The following is a 9,624-nucleotide window of genomic DNA, read 5'->3' on the forward strand; positions in this document are numbered from 1 at the left end:
GATAACCATGATGGTGTGGTCACTCACCTATAGCCAGACTATGAAATCAAGTGGGCCTTAGGAAGCATTACTATAAACAAAGCTAGTGGAGGTGATGAAATTCCAGCTGAGCTATTCAAATCCTAAAAGACGCTGTTGAAGTGTTGCACTCAATATGTCATCAAATTTGGAAAACTCAGCAGAAGCCACAGGACTGGAAAAGGCCAGTTTTCATTCCAATCCCAAAGAAGGGCAATGCTAAAGAATGTTCAAACTACCACACAATTGCCCTCATTTCCCATGATCGCAAGTTTATGCTCAAAATCCTTCAAGCTAAGCTTCAACAGTAGATGAACTGAGGAATAACACATGTACAAGATGTATTTAGAAAAGATAGAGGAACCAGAGATCACATTGCCAATATTTGTTGGATCATAGAGAAAGCAAAGGAATTCCAGAAAAAACATCTATTTCTGCTTCACTTACTATGTGAAAGCCTTTGACTGTGTGGATTGCAACAAATTGTGAAAAATTCTTATGAGAAATCTTATGTGGGTCAAGAAGCAACAGTTAGAACTGGACATGGAACAATGGACTGGTTCAACTGGAAAAGAGTACAACAAGGGTGTTTATCTTCACCCTGCTTATTTAACTTAAATGCAGAGTACATCATGTGAAATATCAGGCTAGATGAATCACAAGCTGGAATCAAGATTGCCAAGAGATATATCAACAACCTCAGATATGCAGATGACACCAACCTAATGGCAGAAAGTGAAGAGCAACTAAAAGCCCTCTTGAAGATAAAAGAAGAGAGTGAAATAACTGGCTTAAAAATCAACATTCAAAAAACTAAGATCACAGCATCTTGTCACATCCCTTCATGGCAAATAGAATGAAGAAAAGTGGAAGCAATGACAGATTTTCTTTTCTTGGGTTACAAAAATCACTGGGCATGGTGACTGTAGCCACAAAATTAAAAGATGCTTGATCCTTGGAAGGAAAGCTATGAGAAACCTATTTTGCCAACAAAGGTCCATATAGTGAAAGGTATGGTTTTTGAAATCTCAAAAATGACAGCATGATCTCTGTTTGTTTCCAAGGCAAACCATTCAATAACACAGTAATCCAAGTCTATGCCCTGACCAGTAACACTGTATAAGCTGAAGTTGAACGGTTCTATGAAGACCTACAAGAACTAACACCCAAAAAAGATGTCCTTTTCATCATAGCGGACTTGAATGCAAAAGTAGGAAATCAAGATATGACTGGAGTAACAGGCAAATTTGGCCTTGGAGTAAAAAATGAAGCAGGGCAAAGGCTAATAGAGTTTTGCCAAGAGGAGGCACTGGTCACAGAAAACACCTTTTTCCAAAAACACAAGAGAAGACTTTACTTATGGACATCAGCAGATGGATTTCAGCAGATACTGAAATCAGATTGATTATATTCTTTGCTGTTGAAGATGGAGAAGCTCTATACAGTCACCAAAAACGATCAGGAGCTGACTGTGGCTCAGATCATGAACTCCTTATTGCAAAATTCAGACTTAAGTTGAAGAAAGTGGGTAAACCACCAGACCATTCAGGTATGACCTAAATCAAATCCCTTATGATTATACAGTAGAAATGACAAACAGATTCAAGGGATTAGATCTGATAGAGTGCCTGAAGAACTGTGACAGAGGTTTGTGACACTGTACAGGAGGCAGGGATCAAGACCATCCCCAAGAGAAAGAAATGCAAAAGGCAAAATGGTTGTCTGAGGAGGCCTTACAAATAGCGTGAGAAGAGAAGCAAAAGGTAAAGGAGAAAAGGAAAGATATCCCCATTTGAAAGAAGAGTTCCAAAGAAAAGCAAGGAGAGATAAGAAAGCCTTCCTCCATGATCAGTGCAAGAAATAGAGGAAAACAACAGAATGGGAAGGACTAGAGATCTCTTCAAGAAAATTAGAGATACTAAAGGAATATTTCATACAAAGATGGGCTCGATAAAGGACAGAAATGGTACGGACCTAAGAGAAGCGGAAGATATTAAGAAGAAGTGGCAACGATACACAGAAGAACTATACAAAAAAGATCTTCATGACCTAGATAACCATAATGGTGTGATCACTCTCACAGAGCCAGACATCCTGGAATGAGAAGTCAAATGGGCTTCAGGACGTATCACTATAAAACAAAGCTAGTGGAGGTGATGGAATTCCAGTTGAGCTATTTCAAATCCTAAAAGATGATGCTGTGAAAGTGCTGCACTCAATATGCCAGCAGAGTTGGAAAACTCAGCAGTGGTGACAGGACTGGAAAAGGTCATTTTTCATTCCAAGCCCAAAGAAGGGCAATGGCCAAGGATGTTCAAACTACTGCACAATTGTACTCATCTCACATGCTAGCAAAGTAATGCTCAATATTCTCCAAGCCAGGCTTCAAGAGTACATGAACCATGAACTTCCAGGTGTTCAAGCTGGATTTAGAAAAGGCAGAGGAACAAGATATCAAATCACCAACATCTGTTGGCTCAGAGAAAAAGCAAGAGCATTCTAGAAAACCACCTACTTCTGCTTTATTGATTATGCCAAAGCCTTTGTCTGTGTAATCACAACAAACTGTCTAAAATTCTTCAAGAGATGCAAATACCAGACTACCTTATCTGCCTCCTGAGAAATCTGTATGCAGGTCAAGAAGCAACAGTTAGAACTGGTCATGGAACAGCAGCCTGATTCAAAATTGGGAAAGGAGTATTTCAAGGCTGTATATTGTCACCCTGCTTATTTAACTTATATGCAGAGTACATCAGGAGAAACGCTGGGCTGGAGGAAGCAAAAGCTAGAATGAAGATTGCTGGAAGAAATATCAATAACCTCAGATATGCAGATGACACTACCCTTAGGGCAAAAAGCAAAGAGGAACTAAAGAGGCTCTTGATGAAAGTGAAAGAGGAGAGTGAAAAAGTTGGCTTAAAACTCAACAATCAGAAAACAAAGATCATAGCATCTGGTCCTATCACTTCATGGCAAACAGATGGAGAAACAATGGAAATAGTAAGAGACTTTATTTTCTTGGGCTCCCAAATCACTGCAGATAGTAACTGCAACCATGAAATTAAAAGACACTTGCTACTTGGAAGAAAAGCAATGGTAAACCTCGACAGCATATTAAAAAGCAGAGACATTAGTTTGCCGACAAAGGCTGTCTAGTCAAACTATAGTTTTTCCAGTTGTCATGTATGGATGTGAGAGTTGGACTATAAAGAAAGCTGAGCCCCTAAGTATTGATGCTTTTGAACTGTGGTATTGGAGAAGACTCTTGAAAGCCCCTTGGACTACAAAGAGATCAATCTAGTCAATCCTGAAAGAAATCAGTCCTGAATATTCATTGGAAGGCCTGATGCTGAAGCTGACGCTTCAATATTTTGGCTACCTGATGCAAAGAACTGACTCAGTGGAAAAGACCCTGATGCTGGGAAAGATTGAAGGCAGGAAGAGAAGAGGACAACAGAGGATGAGATGGTTGGATGGCATCACCGACTAAATGGACATGAGTTTGAGCATGCTCCAGGAGCTGGTGATGGGCAGGAAAGCCTGATGTGTTCCTGTCCATGGGGTTGCAAAGAGTTGGACGTGACCTAGCAACTGAACTGATGGTTTTTCTAGTAGTTGTGTACGGATGTGAGAGCCAGATCATAAAGAAGGCTGAGCACTGAAGAACTGATGCTTTCCTATTGTAGTGCTGGACAAGATCAGCCTCTTTGTCCATGAAATTCTCCAGGCAAGAATACTGGAGTGGGTAGTCATTCCCTTCTCTAGGAGATAGTCCTGACCCAAGGTCTCCTGCATGTATTGAAGGTAGATTCTTTACCAGCTGAGCCGCACCTTGTCAAAAACATATTCTTTTCGGGAAGCTACTGTCGATGCTTTGTTTTACATTGCTAAATCTAAGGTTTCTCTTATACTGAGATGAAATTGTTTGCCATTACGGTGTGCAACCCGAAAAGTCACACTCCAGGAATAAATAGCAAGCTCGTTCAGTTAACATAATGATTTCTAGAGCAGCCAGATTGCTATCTTTCTCAAGTACTAAAGTTAAAAATCATCACATGATCCCTGGAAGAATCATTGCTCTTGTGAAGGGGAGCCATGTGTATATAATATTATTGCTCTTCAATTTTTATTGTGAAATAATAGAATACTTTAAAAAGCTTCAAATGAAATAAGTCAGACAGAGAAAGGCAAATACTGTATGATCTCACATATGTGGAATCTAAAAAAAAGTGAACTCATGGAAACAAAGAACAGATTGGTGGTGGCCAGAGACAAGGGGTATGGGGGTGAGGGAAATGAGTGAATGCGGTCCAAAGGTACACATTTCCAGTTTTAAGACAGATAAGTTCTGGAAAGAAAATGGGCAGCATGGTGACTATAGTTGACAATACTGCCTTACATATTTGAAAGCTGCTAAAAGAGTAAATCATAAAAGTTCTTATCACAATAAAAAATGTGTTATTATGTAAGATGGTAAGTATTAACTAAACATTTTTGTGATAATCATGTCACTCTATATACAGTTTTATTTATACATATTTTTAGAAAGCATTATTTTGTACACTTTAAAACAATGTTATATGTCAATTATATTTAAATACAACTGAGAAAAAAATAATATAAAGTCTACAAAACCTCTATGGGTTGCAAAGAGTTGGACATGACTGAGAGACTCAACAACAACAAAACCTACAAATTTAAAGCCCCAGATGGTTTCTTAGGCCTTTTTCTAGATATAAAAAGCTATAAAAGAATCAATTATTCATAAAGGTATAAATATTTCACCTTTTCCTTAAGATATTTTATGTGGACACAGCCATCACTCAAAAATTTACTTTTTAATTTAAACTTTACCATCTAAGAATGCTGACTTTTTTTAAAACTTTTGCTATAAGAATACATTAAATAAGGTAGTGGCACTCTCAAGACTGTAAAACTTCTTTGAAGTTATCCTACAATAATTAGATAAATAACAAGACCTTAGGAAAGTTAACTTACATTTTCCCTAATGGTTTGCCTCTTACAACATTTCAGATTTTACAAATAAGTTCTAAATAATAAAAATGTGGTGAACAAAGGAGCATTTTCAAGCAAAAAGAAAAGTTAATAACGATTAAGCATTTTTTACACATTGTTCAGAAGTTCTTGCTTGAGTTTTGTTCTTAAGTAATGCTAAATTATAGTATGAAGCCCACCTTAGTAACTACTATTCAAAAGCTACATTATCCATAATTACTGGAATTCAATACTAAATTAGCATTAGCTGACTGCTATTGTACATAAATTAATTTTTTTCCTGTTTCTCTGAGTTCTATGATCTACCTTGCGTAGTCTTCTTTCTCTTAGGGGTCAAAAGATGTTACAGTGAAAATAACTGTGGCCTAGAAAGAAAAAAAAAAAAGAAAAAAAAGCTTTAATTTATTACAGAGAACCGTTACTTAGGGAACTGTATTGCTATAAAATCTTGAGTTTCCTTGTGCCCAATGTCTGCACATTGGAAATGTCATTGAATACTAACTTCAGTAGAAACTGGGGTTTGTGAATGCAAAGCAGCATTTACCTTCCATGGATTTTTAAATGCTATTTCTCATTTCTCTCTCATTATCTGATTACCTGTGTACTCTCTTGGTAATTTATTTTGTTCTTATTTTCTCCTGGGAAAAGTTTAGTCAATTGATGTTTCACAATAATTACAACTATATCTCTTGCTGAAGCTTCTCTTTTGGATGTAGGTAACAGTACAAGGGGATTTGGGAAGCTAGAGGATTAGGGGTGTGCTCCCTTGACGCTGCCCATTGGACTCCTTTTTCACCCATCACAACCTCTGGGGGTTCAGGTTGTAGAGCAACCCCTCAGCTTGATGTCTGCTCTCATCTCATTATCTTCCTTTAAAAATCCCTTTGCCACTCTATCAGTTACTCAAGGTTTCTGAATGATAGTGTCTTTAACCCTCCCAGTGATTGAAAAACTTAAAAAGAATATGTGAATGAATATGTTAGTCACTCACTCGTGTCCGACTCTTTCCAAGTCCATGGACTTTAGCCCACAGGCTCTTCTGCCCATGGAATTCTTCAGGCAAAAATACTGAAGTGGGTTGCCATTCCCTTCTCCAGAGGGTCTTCCTGAACCAGAGATGGAACCCGGGTCTCCCACATTGGAGGCAGGCAGATTCTTTATCATCTGAACCACCAGGGAAATACCACCCTTGCAAACAGAATATATGAGAAGACAAATGTACACTGTAAAGCAAAATACAGATATATTTAGGATTGCCTCACAGATGGAGCTTCTCTGGTGGCTCACACAGTAAATAATCTGCCTGCAATGTTGGAGACCGGGATTCAATCCCTGGGTCCTGAAGGTCCCCTCGAGAAGGAAATGGCAACCCATTCCAGTATTCTTGCCTGGAGAATTCCATGGACAGAGGAGCCTGCAGGGCTACAGTCCATGGACTCACAAAGAGTCGGACATAACTGAGTGACTAACACATTCACTTTTCACAAGTATCTTATTTTCAACTCTTGAATGTGTGGATACTTTCTTTTAAATTTTTCTAAAGACTAGATAAATCATTTTTCAATAGAAAAAAGAATGGTTTAAAACATCTAATTAGAATTCACTTCAAAGTAATACATTACACTTCCCTATTTTGAATTACTTATAAGGACACAGTCTACTATAGAAAATATACAGCATAATTCTTATTGAATTCTTCATTTCATGATATAATATGTGGTCCCTCAGTAAAAGAGAAAGAAGATATTTTGAGATGTAGTTACTGTATTATTTTTCTTTTTGACTAAAGAATATAGATGATTAGGGTATAGTGTCTGTCCTTGGACAAGAGATGAAGTAGGTGGAGAAAGGACACAAGATATTCTGGGGTTTTAAAGTAACTTTATTGTACACGATAGGATATTAATTAAAACACTAATAAATGTTATTCTTCTTTTGAGTTTAAAGACAGGAAACATTGCTTTCAGGCATTGGGAGTGAGCTCCTGGGGTCATGTTCTGACTTTAGCAACAGCCAATTGCGATCCCATTTCTTTGGCTTAAAGCTAGTCTTGATTGCTTTGGGTGATGAATTGGTAGACTCTATGGATGACTTCATAGTTGGAGCAGTATCTGTCTGCTCTGACAGTGTTTTGGTATTTAGTAAACTGTGAGCTGTTCTTAAAATATTGCCAATGATTCTAAAGAAGCCTAGTGCTAAGATTAAAATGTGGGTTTAATATAAACATTTTTATCACAATTTCTTTATTTACATTAACAAGAGAGCCATTTCATTGACCCTATTTCCCAAACTTTTTATCCCACTGGTACAAGATACAAAAATTTATTTGTGTTTTTATCCATGTATTAATCCATGTTACTGATTAAATTTCAGTATAGGAAGTGAACTGACTCTCATTAAAACCTTTTGATATAGGCATATAAATCTTAGACTAAAAAAAGAACTACAACCAGAAGAGTCTAATAAAAATATCTATCCTTTTATGGAAGATACTTATATGATAATATCAGTATCTTCCATCTACATGGAAGCCAGACCAGGAAACATGTAAATCCATGGCAGCGTATTTTGTAATCAGCTGTAATATTTCCTCATTTCTGTCATGTCTACTCAAAGTTTTTCTGTCAGCCTTAAGAACTTAGTTTCAGGACAGGTGAAAAGTTATATAAATTTATTTTGGAAAAAAATAATCACGAGACTGATTGTGTGATCTCAAAATTGTGGTTGGATCTTCTTGCAAGGACAATCTCTGCAGGAAACTTTTCTCATCTTACTGACATCACGTTTGGCCATGGGAATTACTTTTGCCAATTAAACGTGAATGGAAACAATGACACTTCTGAATGAATGTTTTAAAGGCATCTCCTAGATCCACCATCATTTCTTTCTTCTGTCTTATTCAAGACAGAAGCTGAGCCTTCCCCTGGGTAGCAGAATGGTGAACACATGGAGCAGAGCTGCAATGAGTGTTAATGAGAAAGAGAAAAAACCTTTCTTTGTTGTAGCCATTGAGATGTTGGGGTGATTTGTTATTGTAGTGTAGCATACTGAAAGCAAATGGATACAGATAAGCTCATGAAACAAAGATGTGAATAGTTCTGAACTTCAAGTTTAATAAGGTAAGATATTATTAGAACTAATTGCAATGAGGATATTATGTGATATAGAAATTGCAGAATAACCCTTTATACTCTTTCATCACTTAGATTATTTCATTGAAATATCTTGGCATATAGGTAATGTAAAAGTATTAAGACAGAAAGTCATAATTCTACTTTTACCTCCCAATAGATGAGAGCAAGTGAGAACTAATTTGTTTGCATTTTTCAGAGGTACACTTAGCCATCTGTTGATTGAATTATTAATACGCCCACTGAATCAGTGTGTTGCTGCTTCTTTTCCTTTGGTGATAATTAAGAAGCACCAGTTTGTAGATTCTCTTTCCTCCTGTAATATAAGTTTAATTTATTCTCTATCATTAAAAACTGCATTGCAGAGCAACACATTAAAATATTCAGCAGAGGATAATTAGGCTTCTCTGTTGTATATGCAATAATAATGCTTGAAACCACTTCAAAATTAGGTAGGTAAACTCAGTCTAGAGGAAAACAAACTTGATTGTCTTAACAGCTAATTCAGACAACCAAGAGATGCATAGCCCCCTGTAGATAGTTTTGTTTTCTCCTAACTCTATTTCTCAGTCTTCTAATTAATAACAGAATCCAACTACATAATTTTCTTTGGCTGAGATAGAAATTTCCCCAATGGCTCTTAGTGAAAGGGCAGAAAAATCAGCAATGATCCAGAAAATCTAATAGCAGATTTTGCCATTTTAATAAAACAGAATTTCAATTCACTAATTAATGTTGTTACTTAAAAGTCAGGGCCATTAAGGCATCAAAACTAAAAGGCCCAGAACAAAGTTTCTCCAATGACTTCAAAATATTTTGATTAACTAGTCTCTGCCTGGTTTTTAAAAAAGACAGTACTTGGAACAAAAGGCAAAATTTAATCCTGTTGCCAGCTAATCTTTTTTCCCCCTCATTTAGTGGTAAATTAACCTCCTGACTATTTTATTTCCAAGGCACAAATATAATTTGACTCAGCTGAAGTTTTATAGTTTGGTAGCAAACTAGATAAATTTTAAATGCATACTTGTACATTTGTTATGCTCTTTGAAGGTTTTGGATCCTAGTACCTTACACTCAGCTGGACTTCCTGTAGAGAGATGAAATTTTTTCTCCCTCAAAACAATTTACAAAGGCCAAAGGTTTCCAAGGAAAAATAAAAGAAAACTGAAGAAAACCTGATCTTTTGCACAACCCTAATGGAGTACAGAAAAAAAAAAAAAATGTTTAGAACAGAAGTGAAAATCCATGAAATGTTCTGTGTCCCAGAGGTTAACAATGGCTAGTCTTGAATGCTCAACAGATTTTCCATTACAATTTTTTAGGGATGAGTATTTTATCTTAATAGTAAAATAGTTCTTTGTGTTCCTGTGACTCTCATTAAGATACTCAGAGAAAACACTTATTCACTGTCTTTATCCTCCTTAGGTAGAAAAGTCTGGATTTAAGGGATTTTTGTTTG

Source organism: Bos mutus, chromosome 17 (genome assembly GCF_027580195.1).
Source record: "Bos mutus isolate GX-2022 chromosome 17, NWIPB_WYAK_1.1, whole genome shotgun sequence".
Classification (NCBI taxonomy): Eukaryota; Metazoa; Chordata; class Mammalia; order Artiodactyla; family Bovidae; genus Bos; species Bos mutus.